The following is a 10,080-nucleotide window of genomic DNA, read 5'->3' as shown; positions in this document are numbered from 1 at the left end:
GTCCTCACATGGGCCTTATCCTAAAGCCCATATACTTCTTTTGGTCCATTAACTTGTTCTTGGATAGCCCATCAATAATTCAATTGCCAAAGCCCAATAAGAAGGCCTAATTCAAGGACCTAGTGAGATTAGGGCATTCACATGAAATGATGATTAGGGTTAAGTGTTTCTTACTTAACCCATTAAGGACTTAATCTATTAGGGACTTAATCCATTAAGTCCATTATTGCCTTAAGTTAGTTTGCCAATGATTATCAATTACTATTTAGGTTTAATAATTAATTCTCTTGTGTGTCCCAAACGATTCCCAAAATTAGGGTTTTATGCCCTTAGAGTTTTCCAAACCCTAATTAGGGTTTTCCAACCCAATACTAGACCATTAGTCCATTGGTTGGGCTTTTAGGTCACATTGCGCCTTATTGGACCATTATGGTTTCATTGGGCCCACTAGGGTTTCATTGATTCCACATTGTCCAAACATCCCCAAAACAAGGTCCAAATGCAATCAAGCACACCGCCACCCGGCACGGCAGCCAGTGGCAGCAGGAAGCGGCAACCACCACCCTACGGTGGTGGTTTTGACTTTTTTTCCATCATTCCACTTGTTAAAATTTACAATACCACCCGCTTAACACACACACACACAAACACTAGTAAACACACACAAAATAACACCATACGGGCATACACACCCTCCATGGCGGTTCTTGAGGCGGCAGCCACCATGGCCGGCGGCCTTGATGGTTTTTCCTTGGCTTTTCTCCAGCAGCAGCAACCCTAGACACCTACAATCTGCGAGATACGGATGAAACACACACATCTCCGATTCAGAACACACTCCAGCTACCCTGGCGGCCCACGGTGGCGGTGGCGGCAGCAAGGAAAACGGCCAGCAGCAGCAGCTACCAATGTCACAGTCGCATGGCCGCGACAAGGGGGCGCATGGCGGCAGCAAATACAACAGTGAGATGGTAGTGTTTCAAACAATGGCGGCGGTGGCTTCGTTCCTTAACGACTGGGCACAGGGGCGACACAACCAAGAAATGCGATGGCGCTCCAACATTCTCCGGTCATTCTCGACGTCACAGCCGACATGGGGTTGTGGTGTTGCTCGACGACTCCAACGACGATAGTTGTGACTCAACGGAAAGGGATTAGCGATGGAAACGATAACTGCCACCGATCTCGGTGGCTCTCCTGGTGATCCACGACGTCCAACAGGAGGGTGGCACGACCAGGTTGCGATGACGTTTCCGCAGGCAGTCGTTTGGCATGTCGTCGGTCGGAAAACGAGAGGGAAACGGGTGGTGGTGCGGCGCCAGGTATGAAGGAGGAGAGTGTGGATGTAGTTGGTGGCTGAAGCACCCACTTAGGCTTAAGGTTTAGAGAAGGTGATGGGTGGGAGGTTATATACCCGTCTCCTACAAATTTCCCCATATTAACAAGATCAGTCCCTCCATCTCCCAATTCTTTCAAAACCAATACATAATTAACCAATTAGACCCCGTCTTCTGAAAACCTTTCCAAATTTAGTCCAAAATGTTACCAATCAACCCCTTGACTTATTAAAATCTTTACAAATTAAGTCCTTAAATTACACTTTAACCCCCGGAGATTCAAATCTTGCCATTTGACTTCCCGAAACCAACACTTTATTAATTATTATTCGATTTTAGGCAATATTAATTGAAACAAATAATAAAATTTATTTCTTGGGCTCCAGGTTCATTATTTAATCATCTTGTTTTAAACGGGATGTTACAACTCGCCCCCACTTAAATTTGATTTTGTCCTCGAAATCGTTTCTTACCATTCCTTACACGCCAAACAACTTGAAATACTTGACTACAACCTCGAGCAAAACTATAGCCCTTCCAAGGAAACCATATCCAACCCTCGCAGGGTTCTAAAACCTGGAAAAATAAACGAATCCCTTACTATGTGATCATATTTATGTTGGATTAATGTCTAAGTCCATAACTATATTTGGTATGTACTTGACCCGATCCGGCATGGTCCATTTGGGTTGCACTTCACCGACACAATTAATATGGATAGTCTTTTGAGAATAGTATATTTATGATTTATATTAATATATTATAAGTTCTAATATATTAATATGGAATCATATTATTTAATTAGTATTGATCAAGACTTAATTTAGAATTAATTAAGTGATCAAAATGAACTAATTAAATATGGACTCTTATATATATGGAATGGGCCAAGTTCATTTAGGTTGGGCTAAACATTCATGGATAGTCCATGGAGTGTTTAACCCATGGATCATATGAAACGAAAGGTCATGAGTTTAACCCTAGTTTCCATACTATATAAAGATCTCCATGGTTGGTGAAATTGGCACTAGTGTGGGTACACTAAGAGGGGCTAGCCGATTTCACTAGAGAAAACCAAGCATTCATATTCTCTAAAGTCTTCCAAGGTGTTTTGGTGATTTGTGATTCCACTTGAGGCTTCCACACTATTGGGGCTAAGCTCTTAAAGCTTGAAGACATCAAGCTACATCAAAAGGTATGTCATCTAACTAGAACTTTGTAGTATAAGAACTTCATAATATGCTTGTTAGGATTAAAGCCTTGGAAAGTTCTTATTTGCATGTATAATAGAGAAAACATAGATCCAAGGTTTATAGGGTTGCATGTACACCATAGGAGTGTTAGAATGCTCAAAACCCAACAATGGTATCAGAGCCTAGGCTTGTTTTCTTGTTATACTTGCAATAGAAGCTGAAAAATCGAGTTTTGTTGCTGTCTGCCCAGCAGACTCGCCGAGTCCAAGGCAAAATGCATCCAACTCGCCGAGTTGGTTCGTGCACTCAACGAGTTGGACCCCCAGACAACATAAATTCAACTTTTTTGGATGGAATTGGACTAGGAACATTACCCTAAGATGTTTTTGGACTTATAAACTTTTTTTTGATGTGGTAATGCTCATGCTAATCCAATTTCAAAGATAATTGTCAATAGATTCATGTTTTGTACTAGTTTAAGGTTTAGACTAATTACATGAAAAAGTTTGATTTGAATTATCTTGTTCTTATGAGTTGCTTAGATTAATAGAAAAGTTGAGTGAAATAGTTGTTTTCAATCCAAATTAATCTAAGAGTTGATTCTAAAATGTGTTTTTGTAACTTGTCCTCAAGTTATATGAAAAGTCACATTTAAGTTTCATAAAACTCATAAAAGTTGGCAAAGGTTACAAAATGAAGAGTCTAGTTCTAATTAAATGATTTTATGACTCCATAACTTGTCCTCAAGTTATGGAGGACCAAGAGTCTCTTCATTAAATAATAAAAAAAAGGTGTAACCTTAATTAATTCCATAAGTTATAAAATAAAGAAAAGTTAATTCTTTTATGAGTTTAAAGTCTTCCATAACTTGTCCTCAAGTTATGGAACTTGAAGATTTTTTAGATTAAAACTACTTTAAACACATAAGTTATGGAATTAATTAGTTTTGAATAGTTTCAAAACTTGCCCTCAAGTTTTGGAATTTGAAAAGTTTTCACTTATGAATACTTTAATTCCAAGTTAGCCCTTAGAATTTTAAAAGTTAAAATTCAACCCTTATACTTTATAATATTATAAGTTAATATATATATATATATATATATATATATATATATATATATATATATATATATATATATATATATATAGGTATAAGAGTAAAGTCAGTCTTACCGTTAGTAGGCCTCATTCACGAAGCCGGTCATTAAGAGGGGTATAAGGTTACTGCCTATAAAATGGCAGTTTAATGGGTGTCCACTCTCACCCACGGCTTCCTTGACTGGTGGAGGGTCGTTAGCCGAACGGGTTTGACATGACTGTAATTCTCCCTTCATTAAAAGTATTAATGATAAATACTAAGTAACTAAACTCTTAATAATACCCAATATTAGTTACTTAGGAAAATGTGAATAAGGTGCTAATCCATGAAATTACACTTTGCACTTTGTTTAAGTCGGTTAGTGGAGTGTGTGTGGTTAACCGGCACACTAACTCGTATTTAACAAGGGAAGAAAAGGGTAACTTAATGCTTATCATAGTATCGATGGCGCATGTGTGGTTAACCGGCACATCGATTGAGGGGTAAACACTTAAGGATACCAAGTAATTTGCATGGTTACTTCACACCTTGTTTTGTGATCCTCAGCATCCCAGTCACAAAACCTGAAGGGCACACTTGAGATTGAAACATGCCATTGAACAGTTCAATGAATCTCAAAGATCTAGGACTTTCAAATCCAATTAAAACCTAATTAATTATTTCGTTTTTCATGATGGAAATTGGTGAATCGTCATTCACCTACCTTTAAATATTCTATACCTTAGATTATGGCATCCCTCTTCCAAGTTATAAAATAGTTTGTTGGGTCCTAGCCTTAATATTTCATATTGGGTGTTATATTAAGGACTTTAAATCAACTATCTTGAATATCTCCCAAGAGATGTCAAGTTTAGATATCTATGATCTTCCCAAATATCTTGTAACTTCACTTCCTCCACCTCCTCCAATTATTCTCCCTAACCCACAAGTTCAAGGTCACTCAAGCCCTATTAGCAAGGCAAGGTCTAGGTGTGATCACATCTTGGAGATGAAGTCACATGCTGACAAGCCGTGAGAGTTGGGTGTCAAAGTCTTGAGAAAGTTAGTGGTTCAATCACTTTCTAAGTCACATAGTGAGTTCCATTCGGACTCCTATGAATAGACTATGACAAGACCCTTAATGATCTTATCTATTTGCTTGGTGTTGCTAAATCAGAAATGATTTAGTGTACTAGTAAAGCAAATTTGATTAGGAGATCAACTTCCCAAAACTTTATGGACAAGGACAATAGTGACACAGGAAATCCAGAAATGCATTCTCTTCCCAATGGAAAGGGATTGGCCATAGTCAACTTGGTTGACCAAATGGTAAAGAGAAAGGCTAAGTTTGAGATAGTCCCATGTACTATTACCTAAGGGTCCATATATTTCTATTGCCAAAGGAAGGGGCTTTGGTTATGAAGCTGCCAAACTTACCTAAGGATGGTAAATTCAATAAGTTTGACTTTATTTCAGGTAAATTCCATTGTCTAACTCTATTAAGTTCCTACTTGGAGATTCTTATTACATGATGTGGCTGGGTCACATGTTGATGTTTTAAGAATCAAAGAAAAGTAAAGAAACTTAAAGGAATTATATGCTGATTCTGATCACGAAGATGGATCGCATGGTTCGGTGATCAGAATTTTTGAGCATGTGCTTAAGAGTTATGATAGATTTCTTAGGAATAGATAACAACAAGTTTTCATATACATTTGCACTGTAAGGATTAGTTTTTCCGCAAAGTTTTAAAATAAAAGAAAAGTTTTTATTTTTGTTTATTTTAAAATATCCTTACAATGGCATTTGTAGAAAAAGGAAAAGATGTTGCTTATATGATTCCATTGATAGCAATATTGGAAATATGAATTTGATTCTTTCATTTGTGGTAGTGTCTAAATTTACCAAATAAGGAAAGATTTCATCACCCAAGTTTCAGTTGGATAGAAACTTGGATTCATGCAAGTTGTATAGTATGATGAATGAGAACTTTTGAGCATTGGAAAATTAAGACTAACTGCTTGTTCACATGGAAGTGTGAGTCAAGAGAAGGACTAAGGGATCAAGTACACTTTCTTGTGCACTTGTCAAAGTCCACCACAAAAGATGGATAAGACTATTCGTCATGATTTACTATGGTTTAGTAAATATGATTATACTTACAAGCTTAAGTATAATTCTGAAGCATTGAAATTTTTTCAATGTATGACAGAACGAATAAGAAGAATCAAATTAGGCAGAAGGATAAAAGTTTCTCAAATCTAAAAAGATGGGAGAGTACTTTAGTATCATGTTTTAAGATCATCTTAATGATTAAGAAACCATATCAAAGTTAGTTCTCTAAGGAAATATTATGACTAAGAAGAGGAACTTGAATTGATGAAATGGTCAAATCAAGATGATGAGTCATACTTCGTTTCAAAACAAGTCTTAGAGTCATACTCCAAGACTGTAAGTTGAGTGACATATCTTAAAGAAGGTTTAAAACACTTGTCAAATGTAAGAGTAAAAGTTTTCTACTCTTGTACATTTGAAATTGGTAAGTTGTGATGTTTTGGATAAAACAAAGACCAACTAAGGCTAATTGTGTTAAGTGTCTATTTTGATTAGAATCCATACTATCTCTTGAATATTTCACAAGAAAGTCTTATAGGTCAAGGAGACAGTGGGAGTCTAAAAGATCCTGAAAGGGTTTCAAGAAGTAATCAAGAATAAAACCTGTATTTCATCGCTAGCACACATCTAGAGGTTTATAACCTATCATGCTGACATTTCTGTGCACATTCCAATTAAGTTGGCTATACATTTGAGTTCTACATGTTCTCAATTGTTTGTATAGCTACTTGGAAGCAATAGCAGGCCCTTGAGCTGCCAGGTGGCAAGAAGTTAAGATTGCACAAGTTCAATCCATATGAGTTAGGATTTGTCACCAACCTAGTCCTGTGATTATGGTTTTGACAAACTCACATGGATAGGAACACTTACACCATAAAATCTAACTGTCATAAGGTTTCTCTTCGATTCATGAAAATGATGGTAAGGCAACTCTTTCACTAAGTAGATTTTAAGTAGATAGAAATTGTGATATTTGCAGTTCTCAAAGTCGTTAGTGGAGCGTGCGTGGTTAACCGGCACACTAACATTGACTTATGAGAAATGGCAAAAGGTCTAAACAATTTAGACTATGATTACGGCATCCCTTTTCATAGTTCTGAAATTGTTTAGAAACACATGTGAGTTATCTAAGAGAGGTGTATGATATTGATAAAGTCTTATCAAGGCAATCTAGTATCAGAAATCTGAACTTTGGTAAGAAAGTCAATAAAGTATTGATTTCTAGAAGTTTAGTTGATTTTTGGGTACATGTCAAAGCTAGTGGGAGCATAAGTGTTATGCTATTAATCATCGTGTTAGTGGGAGCATGATAATTATGATAAAGGTTGCAAGTCAGCAATGTTAATTGTAGAAAAAGTTGTTTTGCTATAATTAAGGGAGAGGAAATTATACTTCATTTCAATTCTAAAAGCTTAGATTGAGATTTTAATCATCTTTAGTGAAGAATATATATATATATATATATATATATATATATATATATATATATATATATGTGTGTGTGTGTGTGTGTGTGTGTGTGAATTTCTTGTTGGAATGGCTCAACATAAGGAAATTCTATATATGGGTTCATTATTTGCGTTCTAAAATTCGATTATGATTACGGCATCCCTTTTCATAATCTGAATTATGAGAACTTGGCAAATAGAAATGGAAATATTATAGCAAAAGACTGGTTTAGTCTTTATGTGAGACATCATGAATCGTGTCCCATATGCTTCAGATATAGGATCGATTACTTGTGCTATATTCATCCTTTCTAAAATTTTCCAAATGCCTGGGGCATTAAGAAGGGAAAAGGTCTAGAATTGGATATGACTAAAATGATTAAGCAATTGTTGAGGAAAATCTAAGGTTTACCAAAGATTGGTTGCTCAAGGACAGTTGGAAGTATAGTATTAATTTTGGAAGGACCATATTGACATAATCTGTAAGGAGGCAACTCTTCATCAGAAGTGATAGTCAAAATGGAATATGGAAATGTTTCAAAGTTAGAAATTAGTCAGTCTGTAAGATTAGGAAACTTAATGCAAGAAGGATGTTTCCAAGGAGTTGATCTCCTTTGGAATACTCTGTAATGACTGTTGCCAAGTCTTTGTGAATTTGTGCATAATCATTACAAGAGGATCAATGCATATAAGTTTAGAATCTAACAGATTACAGTAAATGGCATGAATTTGGAATTCTTGCATTTGCAGTAAGGAATTGGGACTGTGAAATGAGAATCATTGGAGTTATGTTCAATCGATCGAGTTCACAAAGTAAGGATCATAGACAAACATAGAGTGCACACTTGGTGTATGGAAAAGCTATTGTTTAAGAAAAACATAGTGTACATGCTTGGAGCATGGGACAACTAGTGTTTTTAATTCAAGTATAAAGTTGATAAAACCGAAACAATGAATAATGAGTAATCAGTATGGTGATAAACAAAAGTGTTTATTTATATTCATAGGGTTTGATACCATATTAGATTCAATTATTCTTGTGTTTCATTTTGCATGTTTTGACTTCCAGAATAAACTAGGTTATTCTTCCAGAATGACTAAGTTATTCAAACCATCCACAGTCGGTCATATGTTGGAAGTAGATATGAATCAAGACTGTCATGGATTGGCTTTTAGAGGTCTAACATGTTGGACAAAGGGCTACAACGCTCATGAGTGCTCATAAGTTCTGAGTATTGGATTCAACCCGTGCTCATTGGAATCACTTCATGGATTTTATCACGAGTGATCATGAGACGATAATATCTTATATTCTTCAAACCTAGAGATATGAGTTGTTACTATGAGTTGGTTGTACATTGATTGCACGAAAATGCATTCGGTAACTCAGTGTTATAAAACATGCCTTTGTGTATGATTCAACAAGTAGTAGAACAAGCCATATGAGTCAAAGTTTATCCATTCCTTTTACCTTTGGGATAAAAGCGATAATTGTGGGCCCCTCGATGATTTAATGATGACACATGTGAGTGCTTGGCCAAGCCAGGACTGATTTGATTTGTTCAATCAGTCAGTCATCATGAATCGGAAATCGGGAAACAGCAAATGGACAGAGAGAATGATTATAATCCATGTCTCAGTGCATACGATATCCAAAATGGAGGAATATATGATACCTTATCTAATGGACAAGGTCGTTAACAAGATCAGAGTTCGACAGCGGCTTTAAGAGCTTCGATTGCCAGTTAGGTTATGAAGTCATACTCAATAATAGTTTTAGACTTATCCAAGTGGGAGACTATTGGATTAATGTCTAAGTCCATAACTATATTTGGTATGTACTTGACCCGACCCGGCATGGTTCATTTGGGTTGCACTTCACCGACACAATTAATATGGATAGTCTTTTGAGAATAGTATATTTATGATTTATATTAATATATTATAAGTTCTAATATATTAATATGGAATCATATTATTTAATTTGTATTGATCAAGACTTAATTTAGAATTAATTAAGTGATCAAAATGAACTAATTAAATTTGGACTCTTATATATATGGAATGGGCCAAGTTCATTTAGGTTGGGCTAAGCTTTCATCGATAGTCCATGGAGTGTTTAACCCATGGATCGTATGAAATGAAAGGTCATGGGTTTAACCCTAGTTTCCAAAACATATAAAGATGTCCATGGTTGGTGAAATTGGCACTAGTGTGGGTACACTAAGAGGGGCTAGCCGATTTCACTAGAAAGAACCAAGTATTCATATTCTCTAAAGTCTTCCAAGGTGTTTTGGTGATTTGTGATTCCACTTGAGGCTTCCACACTATTGGGGCTAAGATCTTAAAGCTTGAAGACATCAAGCTACATCAAAAGGTATGTCATCTAACTAGAACTTTGTAGTATAAGAACTTCATAATATGCTAGTTAGGATTAAAGCCTTGGAAAGTTCTTATTTGCATGTATAATAGAGAAAACATAGATCCAAGGTTTATAGGGTTGCATGTACACCATAGGAGTGTTAAAATGCTTAAAACCCAATAATTTACTCAATCCGAAATTTGGGGTCTCGAGATGGTCCGTCTCCTAAGCAGACCTCCCACACTGGATCATTACCGAGTTCATTGCACTTATCTCACAACTGGCTACTCAACTGCTAATAACCTGGGGTTCCCACCTGATAATAGAATCACAAATCCCACACTGCTACCTATAATTCTCTTCTGACAAGAGATTAGGTACTCCTTCAAAGGAAATTTGTCTTAATAACCAATTCTTACTAATGTAATAAACAACGAGATGTAAAATGGGAGAAGAACCCTCTCTGGATCAACATAACAATGTTTCCTTTCGTTCCCAAGCCACACACAAAAAATAATCGACTCTTAAGCACAAACAGTCATACCTG

Source organism: Lactuca serriola, chromosome 5 (genome assembly GCF_051521515.1).
Source record: "Lactuca serriola cultivar US96UC23 chromosome 5, Lser_US96UC23_V15, whole genome shotgun sequence".
NCBI classification, from domain to species: domain Eukaryota; kingdom Viridiplantae; phylum Streptophyta; class Magnoliopsida; order Asterales; family Asteraceae; genus Lactuca; species Lactuca serriola.
This window is presented reverse-complemented; position numbering follows the sequence as displayed.